The 14,200-nt window shown below is 46.5% G+C and overlaps 1 non-coding gene across 1 annotated transcript; it reads right to left on the bottom strand.

The window, feature by feature from the left end:
* Positions 1-1,657: 1,657 nt before the first annotated feature.
* LOC147685075 (U8 small nucleolar RNA) lies at positions 1,658-1,791 on the bottom strand. The gene has a single exon (XR_015300769.1). It is a non-coding gene; the product is annotated as a U8 small nucleolar RNA (small nucleolar RNA).
* Positions 1,792-14,200: the final 12,409 nt, after the last annotated feature.

Raw genomic sequence — 14,200 nt, 5'->3', positions numbered from 1 at the left:
AAAAGGAATGACTTTGGATTTGTGACGCTTCAAGACATTTCAATTAATAGGTCCAAAATTTCAGAGACACTGTTAACGAGTACAAATTACAAAACGATAAAGTAGTACTATCACAAAATTAGCTGCAATACACCATATAATTTGTCTTTTTTGCTGCATGATTTTGTCAAACTTTCTGCATAATGTGGCCCCCCAGTGCCACATAATACCAGTGGCCCTGAACCATGACTTAACAGTCATGCCTCCTCAATCCCATGCCCCCCATACCCCTGTACTCCCCCCGCCTCATCATGAGCTTGGCCTTGACTACCGGACACAGATAACTGCAGAGTTGTAAGAGGCAGTGGTACCCAAGGGCTTGTGGAAAGTGAGCAATCAGACAGCAGCACGAAAATCCTACTGCTGATCCTGGCTGTATCTATTTTTACCTGCCTGCCAAGTAACTGTAACCTATACACATGTGCCTTTCAACGTTTTATTGCTTTTATTGTATTGCCTGTATTATCATTGTTGTGTCTGTGACTGCTGTTGTCTGTCTTCCCCCGCTGCCTGTACGTGGTCCGTGCCCCTTTTTCTTCCCTCTGTTCCCCTCGCTGTCCCCGTGCTCTCTCTGCCCGGTCTTTCCTTCTGTACCCCTCGCTGCTCTGTGTCTCTGACCGGTTTTCCCTTCTGTTCCCCTCGCTGCCCCCGTGCCTCTCTGCCCGTTCTGCTTCTGTTCTTAGCTGCCCCTATATTTCTGTATTCTGTATTTTGCCTCTGTGCCACTCATTTTTTGTGCCCGTCTGCCCTCTGTCCCACTCGTTTTTCCCTGTTTTTTGTGCCCTTCTGCTCTCTGTTCCACTCGTTTTTGGTGCCTTTCCACCCTCTGTTCCACTCGTTTTTCCTTCGTTTTTTGTGCCCATCTGTCCTCTGTGCCACTCGTTTCTCCATATTTTTTGTGCCCTTCTGCCCTCTGTTCCACTCATTTTTGGTGCCTTTCTGCTCTCTCTTCACCCTTTGACTCCTGCTAGCACACATCCACAAAACCGTCCATCATCTGTGCTTTAGGTGAGCTGGGGGAGGTCCGGATATGTTTGTGTTCAGGTGGCAGTCCCTGCTCATCTAGGTACTGAACAATGGACACAAAGGGGAGCCCCTGCTGCTTGAATTAATTCACTACCTTCAGCAAGGGCGCCAAAATTAGCTCCGCACACTCCCAGTGCGCTATGTTAGCAAAGGCCGGCTCTGGGTGCAAACCTCAAGTTTAATAACTGGGGCGAGAGTAGGGCATTGGTGGGGTGGTGGCTTTTCTTTTTTTTGTGCAGTTTCAAATAGCGCAACCTCAACCCCCAAGGTATTGTAGCGCTTTATATACGCGGCAGTTACATTAAACAAGGTCACCTTCATTTGTGGGGAAAGGAGACATTAATTTGGTTAACGTCAATAGATATCGCATCAAAACCAATACTAAATCCTAAACTGGCTGTTAAGATTCCTTAAAATCAATTTACCACCATCAACTAACTGAGTGTTCAAACAATTATTTGCTATGGGCAGAATGTTTACACACCAGCAATGTACAACCACACAACTTAGATGATACTTTGTTAGCTAATTATAGTTGTATCAAATGTTGCTTCTATCTGTCTTTATTCATTTGTTGCGATCGTCAGTGAAAATCAGATAGGAGAACCGATGGCGGTTGTTAGGCACCTTCGGTCGCGAGAGAGTAATCATGAACTCATCCCTCACTAATCATCATTTTCTCTTTCTCCCAAAGGAGTAACAGGTAAGGATCAACCTCACTGACGATACCAATTTGAAAACGCAGAAAATACTTAAGATGAAGAGATCTTAAGAAAATTAGTGCAAGCGAATTGACATTCGACATCACTCTGCATTGTTTAGCCGCAGTATGAAAAGTATAAATGTTTTTCATTATCGTTATGCATAAGCATCGAAAAGGTTCAGCAAAAATGCTTCTCTCCGGGTTCCCATTAGACGGTGCGATTTTTATTTACATATATTAGCATCTCAAGTAGCCTGGGAGATCAATGGGTACTCTTAGCCCAACAGCGGCAGCCATGTTACAACTCAGAGAAATCCATTCGCCACAACAGAGAACGGTCCAGTAAGTTTGTTTTGGAATTAGTAATTTTAGTAGAACTTACCTGGGCAGTAAAAAACCTGCTTGCTACATAATTTGGTCCCCCCAGTGCCACATAATACCAGTGGCCCTGAACCAAGACTTAACAGTCATGCCCCCTCAATCCCATGCCCCCCATACCCCTGTACTCCCCCCGCCTCATCATGAGCTTGGCCTTGACTACCGGACACAGATAACTGCAGAGTTGTAAGAGGCAGTGGTACCCAAGGGCTTGTGGAAAGTGAGCAATCAGACAGCAGCACGAAAATCCTACTGTTGATCCTGGCTGTATCTATTTTTACCTGCCTGCCAAGTAACTGTAACCTATACACATGTGCCTTTCAACGTTTTATTGCTTTTATTGTATTGCCTGTATTATCATTGTTGTGTCTGTGACTGCTGTTGTCTGTCTTCCCCCGCTGCCTGTAAGTGGTCCGTGCCCCTTTTTCTTCCCCCTGTTCCCCTCGCTGTCCCCATGCTCTCTCTGCCCGGTCTTTCCTTCTGTACCCCTCGCTGCTCTGTGTCTCTGCCTGTTTTCCCTTCTGTTCCCCTCGCTGCCCCCATGCCTCTCTGCCCGTTCTGCCTTCTGTTCTTAGCTGCCCCTATATTTCTGTATTCTGTATTTTGCCTCTGTGCCATTCATTTTTTGTGCCCGTCTGCCCTCTGTGCCACTAGTTTTTCCCTGTTTTTTGTGCCCTTCTGCCCTCTGTTCCACTCGTTTTCGGTGCCTTTCTGCCCTCTGTTCCACTCGTTTTTCCTTTGTTTTTTGTGCCCATCTGTTCTCTGTGCCACTCGTTTCTCCATATTTTTTGTGCCCTTCTGCCCTCTGTTCCACTCGTTTTTGGTGCCTTTCTGCCCTCTCTTCCACTTGTTTTTTGTGCCTTTCTGCCCTCTGTTCCACTCATTTTTCCTTCCTAACCGGCACTCTCTGACGCCTTCTCAGCCATCCCTCCCACGGAATCCCTAATTCCACCATTGAGCTTACCTGCGATGGAAGTCACGTCTCCCACTGCTCCGCGCTGGCACCCGACGATGATGTCACAAGAGTCAGACTCTCACGAGAGGAGTTTGCAGCTCCAGGAGAGGAGCGTCATCCTCTTTGCCCGCCCCCACCCCAGCTTGGCTCCAATCCGAGTGTCTGTTTGGGTGAGGGCGGGCAAATGGAGCCGGAAAGCCTACTAGCCCAAAATATCACCAAATACTACTGAAGGGTACACGAGCTACACCCGGGGTCTCCGCGAGCTACCGGTAGCTCGCGATCGACCGGTTGGAGACCCCGGGTATAGCAGCTATGGTTGCTGCTTTTTTATTTTATGCAACTAACAACCATTGACAAAGCCAATAGTTCTGGCTTGTTGTAGATGTAACATTACTTGTTGTAGGTGTAATGTTACTTGTATTATATATCTGGATGCAATGACAGAAGCAACAAAAATACCATTTGGGCGGCACATTATATTAACCACATATTTTTAGCTTATGTGTTTTAAGCCATGCATTTTATTACATCGAACACCCTTTTTGGAGAGACCCCCCTAGTTTTTTCATCCCACTTAAAGCTCTGGAAACAACACCATGTCACAGTCGCCTCAAGTCCAGGCACTGTGCATCATGCATGACTCATGCCTTCTACTTTTTCAGATTGCCTATGTGCAGGGGCATAGTGAACCCTGCCCCACCCCACGCCTTGCTTTAGTATCTACAGCGAGGGTGGAGTTCTTGATGGGTCTCATAATTCATGTGAAAAGGTGAGTGAGTAAGTAAGTGAAGGGATGTGTGGATGGATGGCTGGATAGATGAGTGAAATGATGGATGGATGAGTAAAAGGGTGGATGATGGGCGAGTGAATGGGTGGATGGATGAGTGCAATGATGGATGGATTGATGAATTGATAAATGAAAGGGTGTATTGATGAATTGATTAGTGAAAGGGTGAATGCATGGAGGATGAGTGAAAGGGTGGATGTAAGGCTGGATGAGTGAGTGAATGGGCGGGTAGATGGACAAAAGGATGGATAAATGAGTGAAGGAGTGAAAGGGTGGATGGATGAGAGAAAGGATGGATGGATGGATGAGTGAAAGGATGGATGAATGATAGGTTCAAAGGATGGATTCATAAGTGGATGAGTAGATGGATGGGTGGGTGGATGGAAGGATGGATGGCTAAGTGAAAGGGGAATTGAAAGAGAAAGGGGGATGCGTAAATGGATGACTGAATGTGTAAATGGGTGGAAGGATGAGTGACTGGATGGATGAATGAGTAAGTGAAAGGATGGCTGGATAGGTAAATGGCTGGATGGATGAGTGAATGGATGGATGGGTGGAAGAGTGGATGGATGAGTGTACTGAGGGAAGGGTGAAAGGGTAGATGGATGGATAATGGATGAGTAAAAGGGTGGATTGAAGGATGGATGTGTGAAATGATGGAAGGATACGTGATGGATACGTTTGCAAATGGTTGAATGTGGACATGGATGGGTACACAGATGGAAGGACAAAATAAATGGTGAAATACTGGATAATGGATAAAAGTATGGTTACACATTGTAAGCCCCATTCTCTTAAGCAACATTTCCTATACATTGACTTTCACATTTATATGAGTGATTGTCTCTATATAATATGTGTTATGTTATGTTATGTTATGTTATGTTATGGAATATTTATATAGCGCCTATCACCGCCGGTCTCTAAGCGCTTAACAGAAAAACATAACACACTGGTACCCGTAGAACCCTCAGCTGTTCCACCGCCTAAACTGTCATAAATGCCTTTCTGAATAGATGGGTTTTCAGTTTCTTTCTGAAGGGTAGTAGCTGTGATTCCTCCTTCAAGGTGGGCGGAAGCTCATTCCACAGTTGCGGGAGAAGCACAGACAGGGCCCTGCCTCCTCTGGTTTTTAGTTTGAACCTGGGTTGAATCAGATTGGAGGTTGTTCCTGAGCGCAAGGGTCTCCCGGGAACATACCTCTTCAAACGTTGCTTGATGTACTCTGGGGCTTTCCCAAAGAGTGCCTTATGGGCCACACAGAGACATTTAAACTGGACTCGAAATTTCACTGGAAGCCAGTGCAACTTCTGAAGCAGGGGGGTTACGTGCGAGTTTCTAGGCAGGGAGTGGATCAGCCTAGCTGCATCGTTCTGTACTACCTGCAGCTTCCTCAACAGCTTCTGTGGCAGGCCAAGATATAAGTCGTTGCCATAGTCAAGTCTCAAGATGACTGTGGCAGATACGACTATTGCAGGGTGGAGGCAGATAAGATGTGGACTAGCTTTCGTAGTTGCCTCAACACACCTATGCAAGATCCGAAGACAGCAGAAACTTGAGTGGGCCATTGAGAGATCCGCATCAATCCTTAGCCCCAGGCTTTTTACCACAGCACCAGGAGAAGGGGTGATTCCCAACTCAGGGGGCTAATACAGGTCACTCCAGGGATCCTCTTTGTTGCTGATCACCAGCACCTCCGTTTTATCAGCATTCACTTTCAACAGATTGTTAGTCATCCAGTTGACCGTGAAGCTGAGCAGATTCCTCACTGATTCCTGGGCCTCTTTGGTGTCATCCAGCTGGACCAATAGCTGGGTGTCATCTGCGTAATTGAAAATTTCGCAGTTCATACGAATGAGCTCCTCCACCAACGGTTGTAAATAGATATTGAAAAGCAGGGGGGATAGAGCCGACCCCTGGGGCACCCCTGAAGTCACCTCACTGATCCCGGACAGTTGGTCTCCTAGCTGCACTCTCTGGGTACGACCTGACAGGAAGGATTCTAGCCACTTTAGCACCTGGCCTGTGATCCCCAATTTTGCAATACGGTCCAGCAAGATGGTGTGGCTGACCGTATCAAAAGCCGGCAATAAGTCTAGGAGAATCAGGGTGCATGGCTGTTTATTATCTGCCCTGACTCTCAGCTCATCGGCGACCGAGGCCATGACTAGTTCTGTGCTATGTTGGGGCCACAACCCAGCCTGCCTGGCATGAAGGAGATGGTGTTCCTCCAGATGGCCGGCTAAAGTGCTGAGGACGTGCTTTTCTAGGATCTTGCTTAGAAATGGTAACTGCGAAATAGGCCTGTAGTTTTTTAAGGCTTTCGTATCCGTTCCTGCTTTCTTTAAAAGTGGGGAACCCTGGCTTCTTTCATCTGAGTTGGCAGATAACCTGTTTTCAGTGAGTTGTTCAGTAAACTCAGCACCTGGGGCTGGATGCCTGGCAGGGCCATTTTAAAATTTTTTGGAGGACATGGATCCATATTTGAGCCTGACTTGATCTGTCCGACAAGTTCCGCTAGGCACTTGTCGTCGATGGGTGGGAAACTGTTCAAAGTCATAGATGGCACCTGTACAATCTGACTAAGCAGCATGGTTGTAGCTGGCTGTGCATTGATGTCAGTGATGATATCCTGTACCTTCCGAAGAAAGAAAGTTTGGAAGGAGTCACAGTCTGGTTGATCGCACGTGGAGATTTTCCCTTCTCGTTGTGTGAGTTCCCTTAATATCGTAAAGGTCTCTCGCTGTATGTTTATCGCCTCCCTGATTCTTCCCTCGTAGAAAGCAGCCTTTCTTTCCAGGATGTCTGCCTTATATTTTGAAAGCAAGGTTTTAAAAGTTTCAGCCTCCGTTTGACAGTAATGGAGTCTCCACCTTCTCTCTGCCTTACGAAGGGCTTGCTTCTTCTGTTTCAAAGAGGTGTCAAACCATGGCGCTCCCTTCCCTTTAGTTCTAGTGCTCTCCATCTGCTCAGGGACAAGTTTATCCAGAGCGGCGAGCATCCAGGTCTTTAGCATCCTAGCATCATGGTCCAAATCTATACCACTCATTTTTGGGGGGGTAGAGGAGAGCAGGGTCGCGATTAGAAGGTCGGCTTCCACCTTGTTCCAAGGTCGAATTTTTGTCCGTGATTTATTTGGGGCAGCCCGCACAGGGTCACCTGGAACCCAGCACTTTATCATGAAGTGGTCCGACCAAATGCAGGGACTAACCTCCGTTATTTCTATGTTAGGCAAGGAGGACCAAACAAGGTCCAATGTATGGCCTTTCACATGAGTCGGGCCCACCACTAACTGTTGTAGGTTGAGCACCGAGAGATTGGCTTCGAACTCAGTCTCCGTGGGGTCTCTGGATACTTTGTCCCAGTGGTAATTGAAATCGCCTACGACCAGAAGGGACTTGTATCTGGTGGCCAAGTCCGTCAGAAGTTCGAAAAGGATATCATTGAAATCCGGAGAGCTTTGCGGCGGGCGATAAACTACCAGTATTACGATGCATGAAGATTTAAGCAAGACTTTAATCCCTAACAGCTCAGCACAGGCACAGTTTTCTGCTATAATCTCTTTCACTACGAGACATTTTTTGAACAAAAAGGCCACACCCCCCCTTTGCAGTCATTTGGGCGATTATACCAGATTGCGTCATAGTCTGGGGGTAGGGCAGCCAAGATGTCAGGCGTTGAAGCAGAGCCAAGCCATGTCTCCGAGAGGGCGAGAATATCAATTTCTCCATCAAACAGTAGGGAGAAGACTTCTAGGTGATGCTTTTGCAAAGAGCGCGTATTAAGTGTCGCTATTCTTAGGCCATGTGACTGCCGGCCAATAAAAGTGGGGAGAATCCTGGGGCCTGTACCTGTGGTCTGCACCAGGACATCAGCTTGCAGGTTGGCCAAAGTGACTTCATCTAAACAGATGGAGTCTGTCTTTAGTGCCCATAAGGCATCAGGCGAATATGTGCGGATTTGACCAAAGCTTGTGGCCCCTGGGCCCGTCCTGGCCCGGACGGGCACAGACGGGCTTTTCTCTGGCGCTCCTCCGGCACGATGCGCGCCTGCATACTAGTGGATATTTATGGTATATGGCTGAAAGGCACTCGCAAAGACTAGCCCGCTAACCCCCAAAGCGTGGTGTCAGCGTCTCTAGCCCACACCAAAGATGGCGGAAGGGCGTGAGGCGGCGAGGGAATCACCAAAATGGTGAGATGTGTTTTTAAATCCAATTATGGTGCAAGCAATGCAAGAGATAGGGGAGCGTGGGGTCACTAAACAATATTCGGGCTAAAATTCGGTCTCTAAAGCAATTTTCGATTGTGTGCAAATTTTAACAGCAACAACAGTTTAAAAAGGAGCTAGCCTCCAACAGTATAAAAGCAATGACGATTCTTAGGTTGCAGCAGCGGCAGGTCGTTCTGATTCTGATCGGCGCACTGGCTGAGTGACCTCCTAAATAGCCTTGCCTGAAAGGCGCTCGCAAAGACTAGCCCGCTAACCCCCAAAGCGTGGTGTCAGCGTCTCTAGCCCACACCCAAGATGGCGGACGGGCGTGAGGCGGCGAGGGAATCACCGAAATGGTGAGATGTGTTTTTAAATCCAATTATGGTGCAAGAAATGCGAGAGATGGGGGAGCGTGGGGTCACTAAACAATATTCGGGCTAAAATTCGGTCTCTAAAGCAATTTTCGATTGTGAGCAAATTGTGTGTGTTGTAACGCACTCCAACACACTGCCCCACATACTTGGGATGAGTAGCACCATAGAAGAAATTAAATACACATGAGAGAGGGTCTATGTGAAGATGAGGGGCGCCATTGGAGGGAGGTAGCAAGGCCAGACTGGCCAGACCGGACAGGCAGTTTCTCTGGGAGCTGGAAAGGTGGGGCGGGTTTTGTTACCACAAAAAGACCTGCACATTTGCTTAAAGCTGCGCGCATACTGACAAAACATGAAGTGCACAATTGTCTCAACCTAATATAAACTTATTTTTACTTGTACTTTAGTGGTTGTCTATTTACTACTTATATTCTATTGCGCAACCTCCTCTGATGTGTCTGTAAAATGTACCTTTTGTCCTGAATTTTGACCTCCTGTCCTGAATTTATGTCCTGAATTTTGACCCTTTGTCCTGAATTTTTACACTCACTGTCCTGAATTTGCACCCATGCCAGTTGGTCCCCCCTAGATGAAATAGCAGTGGGAGTGGTGGGTGTTCATTTTGTGGTACAGATTGTCTTTTGGATGTTGTTTACAATGGCCCTGTGTGTCTTGAGCGGTGCCATTAAAGTAAATGACCAGGGACGCGGCTGGTCTATAGAGACAATGAAAGATCGGTGTGTCACTTATCTCTGCAACTGCTGTTGGCCACTGGGATAGGTGGGCTGGGGCCTACAGAAGGAGCACCCATGTTGGAGCCTGTAGTGGGCTTTTACTATTGCTTTTTCCAGACCTGCATGAGTCCAGACTCCACTGATTTTATCTACGTGGACCCAAGAAAGAAGCAAGGGCGTTTACTGTCAGCAGTGTTGTGTACTGGCAGGAGATTCAGGAATTGAAGAAAAGAACCCCGCAGCAGGATTTTAGCAATGGTCCAGAAAAGCAAGCAAGTTGGCTCCCCTTGAATCAAGCATTTCGCTTTGCTGCCCCTCCCTACCATGATCCCTGTCCTGCCAGCCTCCAACCTTTGTGCCAGACTGAGCACTGCCACTGCAGCCACCACAGTCTATAGAGGAACACTCCCCCTGAGCTCAACCAGTGTAGCTACACCACTTCTCTAATGGCCCCCTCATATTGTCATGCAAATTAAAGTACGTTTTATTACGTTTATTGATCGAAATCATTTTTGGGGATATAAAAGAGTCTGCAGAGCATGACTAAAGGAAGGTTTTGAACATGCATGTTATTTTCAGAACTGTCCGAGCTCGAAAAGGACAGTTCTGCACTCAACTTTTCAAGAAACTAAAAATTCCAACACAAACAAGGCCTACTGTGTAGACGTGTGCAAGCCACTGTGATGTCTCTTAGTGGGTACAGCTGTTCCGATCATTCAACATTGATCTACAAGTAACGAATCCAGGCTTCAACTCAGCATTCTGTTTTTCCTGGCAAATATCCCTTTGTTCTGTGAGTGTTGTTAAGCACGCATATGTCATTGGGCAAGGTTTCCACTATATAAAACTGCAGAAAATGTAGATTTCACCTGTCACCCATGCTATAATCTCGTCCTCCAAGAACTAAGGCCAAAGCATTAATTAACTTTTGAAGTCAGATAATATACCTGTCTAGCGGCTGAATTGTACAGTGTGAAACAGAAAAATTTGGGATCAATCCCGGCTTCCCTGTTTCACAAAATGTTGTGATCCTAGGCAAAAAGTTATTTCATTGAGCCTCCTTTTAGTTCTTTATCACACACAAGAAGCACTTTGAAATACTAGCCTATATTGTTTCCCCTACTATAATAAGAATCTAGTCCAACAAATAGGTATGCTTCATCTCTGACTAGCTTTTAAGTGTACAGAGCGCTCAGAGCCGAGTTTTGTGCTGAGCGATCCCCCTGCAGCTGGGGCCCCCCGCACAGCGGCGGATGCGGGGGCCTGTTATGCCCCTGTGAAAAACATCTATTACCCGGTCTCCCCACAACAAGCGGCACAGCCGCGGCAATCAGAACCTGAGGTTACCCCCCCCCATAAAAACCTCTAGCCAGCAGTATTTGAGAAATCCTTTGCTTGAATCAACGCCGCAGATTAACCTTGTAAAGTCTACTGGAAGTTTGTAGAGCAACAGCTTTGTGTATTTTTTGGTTTCTCTTTAGCGTATATCAACTAATAAAACAGTTCGGGCCTGATTTGCAAAAAACTAAACTGCAGTGCGGTGCAGCTAGTCATTTTACTGCATCGGGCTAGTTTTGAAGCACAGGGATGCGACATATTTACAACAATATGTAGCATTCCTGTGCTTCCTCCTGCGCTAGAGCACAAACTGCTGCAATGCACCCACACAGGCACCCTTGCTGCGTCACGGGGATGATTGTTCATGTGCAGGAAGGGTTCCCTTCCTGCACATAAACAATCGGAAACGGTGTTTTACAACTTCTATGTTAGCCGCATTAGCACACATAAAACTTGCAAAATATAATTGTTATACTAATTGTTTATGTGCAGGAAGAAACACCTTCTTGTACATAAACAATCACCAGAGGTGATTTCCTATTACTATGTGTGCTGCAGAATACAGCAAGCATAGAAATGAGGAAAAAAGAGGAGAAATTAATACATTTCTCCTCATTAAGAGGCATTTCCAGATTTATGATTAATTTTAAATCTGGAAATGTGTCAGGTTCCATGGGTTGTGCATGGGAACACCCACAACAACATCCATGGAACGCCCCCTTCACTCAAAGTGCTGCCTGTAAAGGGGGCATTATTTACGAAGACAAAATAGGTCACACAGGGTTTCTTTTTCTGCCATTGTAAATATGGGCCAGCAAAATATGCTGCTGGTACGTCACAAAAAGTGACGCACTGGTAGCGCAAGGGGCTTGAAAATCTGCCCCTTCATGTCCTCAACTGAAAATGTGCAGATACGCAAAAAGGTGAATACAAAGGGGCAGATTTATAAGCCCCTTGCAATACTTTTGTGAATGTATTCAGGGTGGGTGTTCCCATGCAGGAAAGCCTCGTAAAAGTGACGCAGTGAAATTTACAAGATTTCACTGCGTCACTTCTAGGATGCCACTGCGTCAAAACCTTAGACCTGCTTGAAGCAGGCGTAAAGAGTGACTCAGTGTAGTGAGAATAGGCCTCAAAATGCATTGCTGGAGTTGCGTTGTGCTTTCAACACAACTCCAGCAATACGTGACTTTTGGGCCAACATATGCTTCAGAATTTCTGATGAATCTGTCAATCCTTGCGCGCCATGGTGCGCCGTATTGTAAATACAGCGCATCCATGGTGCTTCAGGCCCTGGTGACCCCTTTAACTCCCATGCCCTGGACTTAAAAGGGGGTTAAAGGTGGTTAAAGTCCTTGCCAACTTGGGTTACTAATCCACCTGCATCAGTTTTAGGGAGAGAGCACTCGCACTGGGTCTTGGTTAGCAGGCTTCCGTGCACTGTCAGAGTCAGAAACCAGCACCTAGTCGTCCAAATGGGAGCAAAAAGTGGGGGGACACGTGCAGAAAGGCCAGTTTTTTTACACAAATCATTACTATTCAAAATAACTTTGTCACCCAAAATTGTACATTTAGGAAAAGCTTCCAGGTCGATACCAGGCACCCTCCTGGGTCACTCTACTAAGAGTGTTGCTGCTTCTGAAGTGGAGCTGCACTGGGTCTCTGATTCCATTCATGTGGACAAAGGGGACTGGTCCCTGCTAGGGTGGTTCTGGGAACTGATCTCTGCCTGGGGATGGAAAACTCTGATATTCATTGGGATGATCTTAGCCATTTTGTTTATGTTCTGCCTATTTGTGCAGTGCGCTCCTGCAATATGTGGCCTCTGTGCTACATCATGTGTAAGGAAGCCTGTGTCAAGGGACGAATTGAGCAACAGAATGATGCTACAGCAGCATCTCCATGACTTCCTGAATACAGATTTGGACTCAGATTAGCATGAGTTATTGCCTAATATGAGGGCAAAAGGAGGGTCTGTGGTTCTGAAATTCTGGACCCTGCTGTAATATGGTACCGAGGCCCAATACTCGTGTTACAAAACATCATCGTACCATGACGAATTTGGTATTGGCAGACCGGTAATGATTAGGACATTATCCCCCTGCATTTGCTTCGTGATAGAGTGATGCCGTCACCCCTAAATCGTGGTTTCCGTCCTGAACCCTCGGACTCCATTTTGTGAACGGCATCCATCTTATGGCTTGCCCTCATATAGTCAATTGATTAAGGCCAAGCTTGATCTGAAAGGACACGTCCACCTTAGCTGACTTCCCCATGACCTGGCCGAGCTGACTCCACTACCTCCAGCTAAACCTGTTCGGGCAGTCCCTCGTCCAGTGGCCGAGTAAGATAGCATCAAGGCACAACATGCCATAAACCATTCACTACATACAAACCATGTTATCCACACACATCCCGTCCATGTCCCTTGTTTATGGCCAGTATTACAATGGGGAGGTGCCTGAGTTTATTGGGGTTTCATCGATATCTGATGGTAGTTCTGGGCCGAGCTGGGTAATCTATCACTAACTGTACACACAAAATTATAGGCTGACCGTCATGACTGTGCTTTTTCTTTTGTTGAACAAATATGTATATGGTTGCATCATAAAACAAAGAATTCTTGCCTAAAGTGTAATATTTTGTATAAAAGGAGAAGGCTGGTTCTGTAAAAACGAACAGTCTTCTGAGAATCTACATCCCGTGCTGTTGTACTTCTAGGACACATGTTACTTGGTTGCAGCCAATAAAACTCGATCTCTGACTTCACCTAGAAGACTCTGTGTTTCTGTGGTCCGGAACAGGGAGAACTCAGAGGTCTTCGGGTGTTATCCCCTGGCACCACCGGGTTCCTAAAAACCCGGCACCTCAGTTGGCGCCCAACTTGGGGCGGTATCAAGCGGTATTGGTCCAAGCCAGATGTTCGTGAGGAGCTTCGTGTGAAATTTCCAGAGGACGGCCAGCCACTTCAGCGACCCCTGTATGTCGACGTGGTTCCGAAGGTCTTTGCTGCGAGGTTCCCTGCGTCCCGACGGCAACGAAGGACTGCTGCCCTGACTATCGCCCTGTTTTGGACCCAGTGATCCTTGGTAGAGCGAAACGATAGACGAGTCTTCTAGTGACGTCATCGATCATCAATACTTCAGTTAAGTATAAGTGGAGCGTCTCCCAGTCCTTAGTTTGTTCTTAGTTTTGGTATCCTTGAGATACACCTTGTTTGGAACTTGCAAGCGCCAAAACCAAGGGATTCGTGTATTCACGAAAATATCGTATTCGATAATCCTTTGAAGTTTGAAGCTAGACTAGTGAGCGAAGATGCCTGGTCTTAGCAGACTTGGAAACTTGTTTTGTCTTGGTTGTAGTAAGGACTCCCGATTAGAGGATTTGTGTCCGGTTCCTCCGATTGGAACTCCAACATATGAACTTTATATAAAGCATGGAGTAGGTCCTATCACATATAATGAGGTATGGATAAAAAACACCAGAAAGGATGGTGTTTAAAAATGGCCCCAATATGGTAGCTTTGACGCAGAAATTTTAGATAATCTCGAGGTCAAACTCTTCAAGAAGAAAGCCCGGCCGGCGATGTTTGACTCTTTTCGCTTATGGCGCAAAGAAGCCAAACAGAAAGAAATGAAATTAGCTAAGAAA

Source organism: Lissotriton vulgaris, chromosome 10, assembly GCF_964263255.1.
Source record: "Lissotriton vulgaris chromosome 10, aLisVul1.2, whole genome shotgun sequence".
NCBI classification, from domain to species: Eukaryota; Metazoa; Chordata; class Amphibia; order Caudata; family Salamandridae; genus Lissotriton; species Lissotriton vulgaris.
The sequence above is the reverse complement of the archived record's forward strand: the minus strand, read 5'-3'. Positions and strand labels throughout refer to the sequence as shown.